Source organism: Myodes glareolus, chromosome 3, assembly GCF_982192425.1.
Source record: "Myodes glareolus chromosome 3, mMyoGla1.1, whole genome shotgun sequence".
Classification (NCBI taxonomy): domain Eukaryota; kingdom Metazoa; phylum Chordata; class Mammalia; order Rodentia; family Cricetidae; genus Myodes; species Myodes glareolus.
The window spans coordinates 122,111,674-122,125,454 of NC_142028.1; the positions used below are offsets into that span (position 1 = coordinate 122,111,674).

Genomic DNA, 13,781 nt, shown 5'->3' on the forward strand with positions numbered 1-13,781 from the left:
CCCAATTCTTCTCTTGTCCATCCATGCCCCATACCCACCAAACTTTGTATACTCATTTTTTCTTTAATTTGTAGAGTCCAACTTATACTGCCCATGTATTCTTGTATGTATCACCATACTGGAGCATGGTTGACCTACCCGCCACCAACATGTCTTTGGAAGCAGCTGTATGTAGTCAATCCTAGTGAGCAATCATCTGTATGTCCAAACCATTCTCATCTGCAAAACAGTATAATACTAGTAATTCCTCCACAGGGCCACTGTGAGGATGATTCTAGATATGAAGGTGGTATTCATAAGCACATAAACAATGGTCAATACATACCAGAACCTTTTGCAATTGCCTTTACTGTTATTAAAGCTGTATCTCTGTGCTGATACGGAAGTATAAAGGGATTAAATGCTTGTACGTAAAGTTGTAATTTTATCATTTTGGCAATAGAAGAAATTGAGAGAAAAAATAGATAGGATATTGTAATTTGTTTTTTATTGTAAACAATAAATTTTAATTTAAGGGATTTGGTTCCATTGCTCTACATCCTGAGTCACATGGTTTCCAGATTTCTGAAGGGAGTTAAAAGAATTAAGTTAAACTCTCACAGCTTCTGACTGGGAAAATGCATGTATCTTCTCAGAAAAACACAGCACTATCAAGTGCCTGCTTTCTTCTGTGAAGAACATCAATCTTTGGTCACAGCGTAAAGAGCTTTTGGTTTCACAGCCTAACAAGCCCTATTTGAAATGACCTTCAGTGTGTTTCTTGTATACACACCTTCCATCTGATTGTACTCTTAAACCCTGCATAACAAGAACAAGGTAGGGGTCAGTACCTGAGCATTCTAACATAATCATAGGTATTTGCTCATCAGGAATAAAATATTCCCAACAGGTTAACTGCTAGCCAAGTAGCACATAAAAAAAACCTATTGGGAACTTTTTTATGATCATGTCCACAGCAAATGAGAAACTGAATTCTCAAAGCCTTGGTAATGACCAAGATATTGTAATCTGTAACATTTTCTAAGAGTTATTTGAAAGACAACTTGAAAGAAACAATGTGCTTGCCGGGCAGTGGTGACACATGCCTTTAATTCCAGCACTCGGGAGGCAGAGACAGGTGAATCTCTGAGTTCGAGAAAAGCATGGTTTACAAAGCAAATTCCAGGAAAGCCAGGACTGTTACACAGAAAATCCCTGTCTTGAAAAAAACAAAAAGAAAGAAGGAAGGAAGGAAGGAAGGAAGGAAGGAAGGAAGGAAGGAAGGAAGGAAGGAAGGAAGAACGGAAGGAAGAAAAGAAAGAATGGGCTATCTGGCTATCTTTTGAACTTAAGGGATATATTTTTTCCCCTCTGTTGACAAGAGTGTTTACAGTGATGAGATCATAGTGGTAGACACACTCACCTGGAATACTGTTTTACTATAGAAGAATGGACCCTACCCAGGATTTATAAATGAGAAGATCTGGGAGACATCCTACATCTTAGTTGATATTGATATGGTTGATTTTAAAGTTCCATACATTCTTATTAGAAAAGTCAACTTATTGCTACACATATGGTTTCACCTCAATGTACATACTTGATAGAGAGAAAACAAAGAGAAATTTGACTAAGTGAAATGAATTTTCCACGATGTTGTGAAAGGCAAAAACAGAGAAAGTAATATCTTATTAGTAAAGTTTACATACTATTTAGTATTTAAAAAAACTAAATAAAGAAAAGGCAAAGTTTGGGTATTTCCCAAGACTTTCTGGCTATAGAACTTTTGTTCTGGAAGACTTTTGGAGATGATCTTTTTCATAACAAAGTCTCAGACAAAGGAACTAAACCCAGATGAAGAACAGTCTTCCAACTTTTTGAATTTTGATTGCCCTGGCTGTCAAAGATGGTGATTCCCTCCCTTGTCAGTAGGTATCCTCATCCTCCAGATAGTCTGTCTAAGCAGGATGCTCCAAAGATTTTTGCCTAAGCAGGTGCACATTGATTGCTTTGTCTTCCTGCAGGTATCATCCTTACTGAGAGGGGACATAACTGCAACCAGCAGCTATCAATGTAACATCAGGAAAATACCCCATCCCTGTTAGAATTTGGGAATAAATTTGTCATGTTTGGCTTTGGAACATGTCTAATTTTGAAGAATGAGCATCTCCAAGACAACAGCCTCCAATATAAATATAGATTATTTTCAAGTTTGCAAAGAACTTTGTACATTGATGGTTATATATTTATTCCTTATAATAATCTGTGGGAAAGTAGGAACAAAGTTTCATCTCCTCTTTTATGTTAAAAAGCCAAAGTTGACTTCAGTTTCTGACTTGCTCAGAATTATGACATATGACTTTCTCCTGTTGCCATCTTGCCCAACTCTAATCCTCTTTACTTGCCTCAGAATGATTTGCATTCATGTTTGCACCAAATCATTTATTCCTCCAACTAGTCTTTCACTTGAGAGATTTTTAGTGCATACCTGCTAAGTTCCAGACGTTATGTATATTATATAAATAAGTACTGAGATTGTGAATGAGATAGTAGATGTCGTTATTGGAAGATTATTTGAAATATAGCTTATTTAGTGACATCCTAAAGGTTAATTGACCTCAAAACTTAAAACCACATGTTATTCCTCGAAGGAAACCTAAAAGATCTCATAACTAATTGCCATCATTTTATTAAAAGATAAAACAAAATAGAATAAAAAATGTCTCCACTAGAGTAACTGAATTAGTTTGTATTGATGTGTAATAAACTATTGTAAATCTAGAAATAAAAATGACAGATGTACAGTCTTAAAATGTCCATGAGTTAGAGTCTGACTACAATATATTTTGATATGGTTATATTTTATGAGTAAAAAACAAAGCATTGGCTAGAATAGCCCTTATATTTTGCAATTCATGGAGTTACACTTTTAAGTTCCTTCCAATGATTTGAAGTTGTAGGACCCAGGTCATCATTCTCTTCTTGTTTTTTTTTTTTTGCTAGGATTCTCTGCAAGATCATCATTGTCACTGTCCAATACTTTTAAACTATCCCACCCTCTTCAAAGTCATGAATAGCATGCTTTACATAGGTTCAGATGCCTCTGACTTGAAAATTATTTCCTCTTAAGTAACACAACTAATTTGAATAAGTCCTTCCTGATAACCTCTCTATCTTTAGGTTCCTTATATAAAATAACACAATTACTGAGCTGACAGCTTATCATAATAACAGTGATAGGAGATTTAATTGTGAAAAAATGCAGAGGAAGTAAGCATATTTAGAGTTTTCCCTCATATAGGAGCACAGCCAGCTTACAACAGAATAGGAAAAAAATATTCAGAATATTTATCTTTCTACAACGAACTAACCCACATTTAGGGGCTTAAAACAAGAATTATTGTCTAAACTCAGAATCCGTAGATTAGAAATTCATACCTGGATTGTTAAAGCAATTGTTCTCTACCTACTGTCGACTATAGCTCTCAATTGTGTACAACTAGTAGCTGGCCAGTCATGGAGGCTCCAATAAGGCACCAATGGTACTTAAGCAGAGATGTCAGAAGGCTGTTTTTTATTGACCAACAGTTTATTTTTAGGGTCTCTCATGTGGTCCCTGATCAGAATGGCCAGGTGGTTCAGAACGGTCTCTGAGCCTCACCAGGTATTTTTCCAAGGGACAGAGGTGGAATCAGCTGGCTGCTTCAGTTCTCGGTGCATAGTAGTCTGTTCTACCTCATTTTATTAATAAAACCCATGGCAAATCTAATGATTTTTCAAAAAGATAACCAGCCTCCTTTCTCTATAAGGAGTTTACATATAGAATACAGTTTTCATTTTTCTGTTTTAATCAAACAACCCACGTTACAGCAGAAGGGTGCACATTCCTTATAGACCTCATGAGAAAACGTTTTTTAACATAAAATTGAACTTACTCAAAATTATTTTTTAGTGAATTTATTTTAATATTTGAACTTATTGTTAAGTGTTTCACCAAGGTATTTATTTTGTTGTTTGTTTTAATAATTATTGTTTTTCTTTCTTGGCTTTTCTGGGGAATGACTATAGGGGATGGTTTCACATAAGCTGTAATCATTGTCTTATTTCGTGGGTGGATTACAGTGTGGGTACCAGGAGAGAGAAAGGACATTCTCCAAGTTGCTGGAGATGTCATTTATGGAAAACTCTCCAAATGTACATTCTACAATTGAATAAGCATCCAGAAAATAATCACTGGGCTCTTGTAAAAAAGGCATGAAGTACTTGAACCCTATGAACTCCTGTCCTAATTGGGAGGGGGGAACTGACTCACAGTGCTATTTCCTGTCTCCTAAAATTAGTGTCTTCAGGGCCAGTGTTCAGCAGACTCCTAACAGTAAGATTACTTCCTTTCTTTAGTGCAGAACAACATTGGTGGAATGAAGATTCCTTTGGAGAAAGCATAAAGAAAGATTAACATTGTTTTTTTGGGCAAAGTGTAAATTCTTTCTTAAGGGACATATTTAGGTTATAGACTACCAGATATAATTTGTGTAAACATAGGCAAATCACTTAATGATTCTAGTCTCAGTTTTCCATCTATTTCATAGTCCAGACCTTACAGAAGAATCATTTATATCTGTGATTTTGATGTTCTGCCAGCATAGGCTCCTCAGCTGTTCCTCTCAGAATAAATTGCTACCTTGATAGATCTTGACTACCTGTTTCTTGTGTGTATATGTATGTATGTATGTGTGTGTACGCGCGTGCATGTGTGTTTGTTTTTGTGTGTGTTAAAGGTGATAGTTTCGGTGGCAATGACTTATTCTAAGTGTGTTTTAAAGTGTCTTCTTAAGTAAAAGGATCAAGCCCACAGATAAATCCAGCATAGCCTGGGGCAGCTGTCTGTCAATCATTCGAGCCTAAGGATTTCTTCCTAACCATGTGACAATCAAGTTGTGAGCTAGAATTATTTTGGCATTTCTTATCTATTTATGGAGAAACAAAACTGGCAGTGAGTCCCAACACTCTGGTAACCCAAGGGAGTACAGTTCATGTGGGGGTGGAGGTGCATGCCTAAAGCTCATTCTCCACATTGTGCAATATACTAAGGCCATGATCAGCAGGGACATCTTCATTTCCACCAATGTTTGTCATCCTGCATTTGTAGCAGATAGGCCAGTTGACTCACTCCCAGCTGACGTAAGACAAGAAAATCAGTATCTCCAGTTTCTCTATATTGTATTTTGTTTCTTTGTTTTTTCCCACCTCTTTTCCAGTAGCTTGAAAGTTGTTTTTTATTTGGATTAGAATCTAGAGGCTCAGGGGATTGCGTTAGAAATAGAACTGAGTTCTCGCAATCTTTGTAGATAGGTCTTTCTTCCGTTTTGTTTTAATCTTCCTTCATAAATGTCTTTCTGTGCTGCATCCCATCCCCCAGCCTTACATTCAGCCTGCGCACGGGTAAGATATAGTCTCAATGTTGCAACCAACCACTAGTGACGATTTCGCCATCTCTTCTTCTTTTGTGAGCTTCGGTGTTTCATAATGTTAAAATAACAGTTTTAATCCTCTTTTTACACAGTATAGACAGAGAAAAAGGGTGAAGATGAAAGTATGAAATATACAAACAAAAGACCTTAAAGGTTTAATGGTGATGTAAAACGGCTGCAGTTGGTTGTCTACTTTATGCTATTATTATGAGTATTTTAATGGATTAATTTTGCAAAGTCTTATAGAATTGTTGTGTTCTTACAGCAATGGCAAACCTTGTAAATGTATAACAATGTGAAATTTTATTCATTTAACCTATATAAATATCAAGAAAATCAAGACATAAGGCCTTGGAGATGCACAGATGGTTTGGGGTTAAGAAAAGCTGCTGCTCTTCCCAAGGACTTATGTTCAGTTCCAAACACTTAAATGAGATGGCTCACATCCACCTATAACTCTGGCAATAGCTGATCATACATCTTCTGGCTTCTGCAAGCACCAGCACACATGTGCCCTTCGTGAGTGAGTGTGTGTGTGTGTGTGTGTGTGTACATGCCTGAATTAAAATTAAAAATTATCCTATACAAAGTGGTAAGCACTGAAATTATGTGCATATAAGTAACCCTAAGTGGACTGAGCACAATATGTATATATTTGTATGTATATGTATGTATGTATATATGGAATAATAACAATTAAGGAAAAAGATGCCACGATTTCCAAAGGAAACAAGGTTGGGAGTTATCATATCTGAGAGGAATTGAAGGGAAGAAAGGGAAGAGAGAAGATGATGTTATTATGTTTTAATTTAAAAAGTAAAAAAGTAAGCACACACATGCATGTATATATCATGTACACACATATAGAACCCTATCTATCTACTATCTATATATCTATACAAATATCTATATCATCTATAGCTACATCTATATCTGTATCTCTATCTATGTCTCTACCTGTATCAGATCTTATCTGTATCTGTATGAAGACTCTCCATGTCCCAAATTATCTTCTGATGGGCACATTTACCCTAGGTTAATTCTGTCCTTATTATGAAAAATATTAATTGATTATTAGTACTTTAATTTGTAGGTGTGCATGTATTCCTGCTATAGTATACAAGTGGAGATGAGAGTATCACCCTCTTTCTACCTTCTGGGTTTCAGGAATTGAAATTAGGTTGTCAAGCTTAATGGCATATACCTTTGCCCTCTGAGCAATATCATTGGCCCAAATCTGCCCTTTAAAATTAGTGCAAACTCTTCACCTTTTTTGTTTCCTTTTAATTTTCGTGGCTATTACCATTCATTGCTTTGTGTAGTTGTGGTTGGCTCATCTCTCAGGATATTTCAAATGTGTGCAGATACATATTCTGTTGCTGATTGACTTTTGCATGATCTCCAGGTTGGGGCTGCAATGACTACTGCGGCAATCCTAATGAATGCCTTTCAGGGTACTGTGGGTTTTTTGTTGTTGTGGATATTCAAGGGGGTTTATTCTGGAACACATATTTTAATATGTTCATTTCACTAAATACTTTCGTAGATAGTTCCTTTCTTTTTTTTTTTTTTTTTTTTTTTTTTTTTTTTTTTTTTTTTTTGCTGGAACTCATTTCTTTCCCATCACTGCATAGGGAAGTTGTGTTTGCTCTATGTCTTTGCCAATATTTAGCATTTTTCCTAGATTACTTTCTTTTTTTTTTTTTGGCCAATTTAAATTCTATCTCAGCTGTTCATCAGAAGTTTTTATCATTAAAATTTTGACTTATATCTTATCGAGGAAAAAAGTAGAATTTCATAGGCTTACTAGCTCCTTGTTAAATGAAAGGCCTGCTTTTATCAATTATCCGTGTTCCATTTTTGGTGACGACAAGTTCTAATGGAGTTATGGTGCTTAAAGTGGTGTCTTAAATTTTTAAAAATTTTACAGCAAATTCTATAGACTGGGTATCACATAATTAGCTAAATCGATTTTCCCCTGTTCTGGAGGCCTGGAAATTCAAAACTAAAATATCTACACAAGTGTCTGAGGAGGAATTTCTGGTTCCTATAACTGTGTTTTACAATGATAGAAGACTTCACGGGTCTCTTTTGATCCCCATATATAAAACCACTAATTGCACTCATAAGGACTCCATTGTCTTGGTCTCATCACCCCTAAAGCCCCATCTCCATTGCTTTGAAAACTGAGATGTCAGTTGATGGATTTAGGGGACACTGAGGGTGGAAATCAGAACCTTCCCGCAGCAGGACACACACAGTCTGACCATGGCTTAGGTTAATAATGAAATTTTTTGTTGCCTGAATGTACATTAATTCATTGTGTTGTCTCTAATTTCAATATTTTTTCTGGGTATGGTTTAATCTTAGCTTTTTTCTGTTAATCAATATTTTTGACTCTGTGGTAAGTGCTTTAAAGAAAATATTTGCCTTTTTTATTAAATAATTTAGTCCTTGTTGCTTTTTACTTTTCACAGATTTCCCATCATTTGTTTTGATTTGATGGAATAGAAGCAATTTTTATGAAATTTCCATTGTTTAATATTAACTCAGCCATCAGCACTTGCTGAATTTTTCTTTCTTTTCTTTCTTTCTTTTTTTTGGTTTTTTTTTCAAGATAGGGTTTCTCTATGGCTTTGGAGCCTGTTCTGGAACTAGCTCTTGTAGACCAGGCTGGCCTCAAACTCACAGAGATCAGCCTGCCTCTGCCTCCCAAGTGCTGGGATTAAAGGGGTGCGCCACCACCACCCAACGAATTTTTCTTTCTTACAGGCTATTTTTTTTTAAAAAGTAAATTTTATTAAATTATAAAAGTTTCCATTTCCGCCCCTCTTCCCAACACCCTTCCACTCCCCCCACTCCCTCTCCTCCTCCCTCTTCGTCCCTTAGGGCAGTCAGGGTTTCCTGCCCTGTGGGAAGTTCAACTTCCTCCCCCCTCCCTCCAGGTCCAGGAAGGTGAGTGTCCAAACAGACTGGATCCCCAAAATCCAGTATATGCAGAGGAAACAGGTCCCAGTATCATAGTCAATGGCTTTTCAGAAAGACTTCGGGCCAGCCACATTCAGAGAATCCGGCCAAATTCCGAGAATCTGGTTAGATCACGTCCTCGTTCAGTCCCAGTCCAACTGGCCTTGGTAAACTCTCATTAGATCCGTTCCCTTGTATCAGTGGGTGATAGCATCCCTCGCAGTACTGATTTCGTTTTTCATGTTCTTCCTCCTTCTGCTCCTCATTTGGACCTCGGGGGGCTCAGTCCGGTGCTCCAATGTGGGTCTCCGACTGTATCGCCGTCCTTCGCCAGATGAAGGATCTATGGTGACTGGGAGGTTTACAGGCTATTTTTTTTGTCAGTATATAATTACTGATTTCCAAGGAACCATTTACCATGTGAGATCATGGGCGGGAACACAATCCCTCTTTTCATAAGAGATTCTGAACACCTACTGTAAGTCTGAAATGTCCATGCCTTCTCTTATCTGACGTTCAGAGCAACCTTGCAAGGAATATGCTCATTAGTACAATTTTTCTTCTTCTCTGACTCCAATGCCCATGGCTAGTCTAGCTCTTTCTTTCGAAAGCATTCTAGTGGCAAAGTTCATCAGAACTGTAGAGAATGAGTAACTAGTGATACCAAACTATTAGATTATAATCACCTGGGCTGTTTTAGTATCACAGAAGAATATTTTCACAGGGGATATTTTTAATAAGCGATCATTCTTTGCCCTCAATAACAGCAACGGCTAGTACTTATCACTTCCTTGCACTGGAAACTCTCAGAAGCTTTTCATATTCAGGTTAGCTCTGAAAACAAAGCACAAGGTTGATATTATGATCCTCAGTAGGTAGGTAAAAACGCTGAGAGTCAGGGCTGAGAACGGCGACTCGGTTAGTAAGGTGCTCACCTGGTAAGCATGGATACCTGGCTTCCCTCACGAGCACACATGTTAAGAAAAATCTCCCCTCTTAATTCATGCTGACAGTCCCAGCACGGGGAAGAGAGAGAGAGGTGGATCCTGGGAGCTCAGTGACTGACAAGTCTAGACCAACCAGCAAGCTTTCTTTCCCAATGGGATATCCTGGCACAGGAAATGTGGTGAGCTCCTGAGGAAACTCTGGTTAGCCTGTGGCTTCCAAGTTCATGGACACATAAACACACATACACACACTCAAACACATATGTGAAAATGTGCTCACAAAGAAAGAAAGGAAGGCTTAGTGTCAAAGAGTTTGCAACTCATTCAAGGTCAAACATCTAAGACTAAATAGTGTTAGAGCAAATGCAGTTCTGTTTAACTGGTTTCCACCCTGTGATCACCAAAGCATTGGCCTATGTGGCTGTTGTGCCACTTCAAATTTAAAACAGGCCCTAGGCTATGGTTAGTGCCTTTTCTCTTCTCGGTCTGAGACTTTTTTCCTTCATATCTACTGCCCAGGACAAACAGCACGCTCCAGACAGCATCCACATGGGAGCGCCTGCTGCCTTCAGTTCCTTCCTGTGTCTCTGAGAGCTCCTTCCATCATCTGACTTCAGTGCTTCTATGCCCCAAAGCTAAACTCTGAATTTGAATATGCAGCTGATGTTGCCTGTCACCTCCTTCCAGACACAGAACAGTGTAATTGCAAAAATTGTTTCATAATCCTCCCCAATTAAGTTTCTGACAACCTAATTTCAAAGACCAGGTTGGATTTCTACTTTGCAGCCTGACTTCTTCCTCCTTCCACGCTCACACCTGCCCCCTGCAAGCTTGCTTACACACTTACTGCCTTCAGTCCACAGTTTCAAACTAGAAAATGTCCTCAGCATGGCAGGAGAGCACGCAGCTCTCCTTTTGGTCTTTCCTTCCTCATTGTCATGTGCTGCTCATTGAGCTCTGAGATCATGTGAAGAACTGAGGAGAAACAGTCTATTAAGACCTTGGAGGAAACTCAAATAGCACAATGAGTAAAAGATAAATATTTGTTCAGGGAAAATGTTGAACAGAGTGAGCCTGATAGCTAGTTATAATTAAGATGCCATAGCCATGAACCAATACTCCAGGCTTCTGATACTATAGACGTATGCAAGTATGATCAAAACCATTCTTTAAGAACATGCGTCAGCATGGCTGCATAGTCTCACACACACACACACACACACACACACACACACACACACACACACACTCACATGTATATATGTATGTTTGTATGTATGTATGTATGTATACATGCTGACATTCACGTGTAGTGTACACAAAACAGTGCATACCTGATACCTAGGAGTATATGTCTCCCAGTTTTAGCCTGCTTTCTAGACAGTATACACTTTGTGGAGCCATGCAACTTTACCTAGATACCCATTACAATGTAAAAAAAGTACCTAGGAAGACACACAGGACATAAATAAAAGAATAATTTGTATTCCCTCTTTCTTCTTGTTTCATTTCCTCTCCAATTTTAAAAACATACTTCTATTAAACAAATAGGCCATAAGGATTATAGCTTTCTATTTTAGCCTAGATGCAACCCCCCAACCTCTTGGCACTAGATTTGTGTGATCTCCCCTAAAATGCCACAGGCCAGGCACCGCATTCCCAGCTTAGGCAAAACCTCCAATTAAAATCAGCAGGGAGGTTGCTTGAATTAGGAATCCCAGCCAGGGCTCCCCAGGCTGATAGTTCTGAATGGGAGATGTGAGCCTTTAAACAACGGATGGGAAGCCCTGGGTGGCAAAGCCTCTGTCCTCCAAATGACAAGGGACTCATGCTGTGTCGCTAGGAGACCTGTCAGGTTGCCAGAACTTCCTGGCTGAGGCAAAGACAGGACCTGCAGGGAAGCAGCTGAGGTGTCTCCAGGGTTCTGAGATGGTTTGGATCCACTCTGGGGTTTAGAGGGCAAGCAATATATAGTATGATCACTAAGAGTATGCTGAGATCATAGTTAGATGTGATCATGCTGTGTGACCATGGGTCAGTGACAGTCCTTCTCCGGTTTTATCACCTCTGTCAGTGATGTGTGTTATGCCCAAATCCGTGAAGTCCCCCAAAACCCAACAAGAAGACTGAGTCCCGTATGTAAAACAAAGAGCCTTTATTTTATGCAAGTTTGCAAACCCGGTCCCTCCGCATGTCCAATGTATTGGAATAAACGGAGAGCCCAGAGCTCAGTTAGAGTTGGGTTTTTATAGAGTAAAGGTGGGGGTGAGGGGTTTCTGAGGTTCAGGACTCCTGATTTGCTGACATTTGTCTAGGGTGTCCTGGTGAGTGTGCTAGAAGGTGATCCTATGTACAATGGTTGTAACGTTAGACATTTTCTTTGGATGCTCTGTTCTTGGGTGGTGCTCAGTAATCTTAGCTTATGGTCCTTCCTGCAACCAGGTATTGCTTCAGGGTAAACTACTGAGACTCTGGCCTCCATTAAACTTATAGATGGCTGAGTCCTGCTCTGGCAGGTGATAATGGTTGGAAGTAAAGATCATCCTTTGGGGGCTCTGTTTATATTTAGCTTATCATGGCTGCCTCCTACAATGTGGAAATCAGATGCAAATCCTATCTCATGTGGGTGAAAAGATAACTGCTGTGATCTAATATTGGCTTTCCAAGTCATCAACCCAGTGCTGTCGAGTTGAGAGAGATAGGCCGGTGATTTGACAGTTTTTTTTTTTTTTTTTATGAGTTCTCTGCTTGTGTCTGAAGCCACTATAGGTGCTAGTCAGACAAGCACCAGATTTTACCAGCTAGGAAGTGAACATTCACCTTCCGGGCCTCATTCCTCCTTACTCTTCCCCCACCCTCTATCTTCTGTCATTTTCTCCCTCCTGCTCTCCCCTCCTTTCACTCTGCCTCCCATCAGAATGAACTGAATATCTCATCCAACAGAAAGATGCTGATTTGGCTGCAAATGGAAGAATCTGTGACTGGATCCCTGGGGAAGGAGAAAAGCATTTTAAAACATTGTTCTAGCTGTCTCATACTGACTGCATAACGGTGGTCTGTGTGAGCCCTGTGAGACCCTCCCATACAGAACTAGCCTATTAAGCTGCTTCCCTGTCGCCAACATTGAGGTGGCTGTCACCAGCTAGCCTGGGAAATGGTATTTATAGATCACAGTCCCTCCTACCCCTGGTCCCCTTCAGCTCCCTGAGCACTCATCAGACAGTTCCAATTATCTGTGAAAGGAGAAGAGAGACCCTGGAAGGTTCAGAGGAAGCAAGGCGTGTGATAATAGGTTCTCACATGCTCAGACTTTGTTATTTCCCCATTCTTTCCATTCGTTTCTCTTCTTATGGCTACTCCTTCTTCTGTGTTCTCCTTGTTGCTTTAATACCATATTATGGTGTCTGGCACCAAGTGTACCTATACTAGATGTCTAAAGGTTGGTATTGGAATATGGTTCCAATGGTTACCTCATTTTCAAGCTCAGTTTTCTTCTGCCACACCATGGTGGTGACATGTGACACTCAGGGGAAGAGTATACACGAACACTTCCTGTCACCATCCATGATACACAGTAGGACCGACTGTGTAAATCCCTCACGCAGGGTGTGAAATCCCTCCACTGGTGTGGAGTTCCACCTCCAGTGACAGTTTTATTACCCGGGTCACTAGGTGGAGATGGAGAAGATATAGGACATAATTTTGATTAGGCATTTACTGTTTGAAGTTGCATGTATTTAAAAAAAAAACAGTGTGTATACTCATGTGCACACATGCACAAACACACCACACACACACACACACACACACACACACACACAGAGGAAATGGACTGAGCTTTCTTTTCAGGTTTTAATCTTCTCAAAATGAAGTATTTTAAAGCAACAGGATGCTCACCGATCTTGTGGACTAGCAGTCTCCGACAACACTGCTCTCACTCTTTCTGATGCACCCACTCTTGTATAAAAGGGGATGAATCAGTAATCTCTGTCCCAGCCTATGAATCTCTGCTGTCTACATTCTCTGAATCATGTAACTGATGATAATTGAACCTGTTTTATCCTTCCCACTCTAACTGTGCTGTATATTCTGCCCAGTAGCTCCCATGTACCCTTCCCCAACATGAAGTCATTTCTCCCCCTCCATCAGGGCACTTTCCCCTCTGCTTCCTCTTTCCTGGGCCTTGCACTCCTTCACACCACTTCCCTTCTGGGTCCTGGTGCTGTGTCATTAATGCCCCCTTTGATACAGCCCACAACCTCATGATTATTCCAAGCTCAGGAGATGCAGGTGCCATGCAGCCTGCTAATGTGTCTCAGAGGGCCTCTGTCCCCAATCCCTCCTCCCTGACAAGGCTGGAATCCTAATTCCCCAGCAGCCCCCTTGCTTGTAGCAGCATCACCAGGAACTTTCATCT

The 13,781-nt window shown here is 39.6% G+C and overlaps 1 protein-coding gene and 2 non-coding genes across 3 annotated transcripts in view; 1 reads left to right on the plus strand and 2 right to left on the minus strand.

Moving 5' to 3' along the window:
- The window catches only part of Brinp1 (BMP/retinoic acid inducible neural specific 1), a 188,683-nt gene that overhangs the window by 169,951 nt on the left and 4,951 nt on the right, over window positions 1-13,781 (plus strand). The window lies entirely within an intron of this gene.
- LOC125416500 (small nucleolar RNA SNORA25) lies at window positions 620-748 on the minus strand. The gene has a single exon (XR_007236913.3). It is a non-coding gene; the product is annotated as a small nucleolar RNA SNORA25 (small nucleolar RNA).
- On the minus strand, window positions 875-996 carry LOC125416502 (small nucleolar RNA SNORA32). The gene has a single exon (XR_007236915.3). It is a non-coding gene; the product is annotated as a small nucleolar RNA SNORA32 (small nucleolar RNA).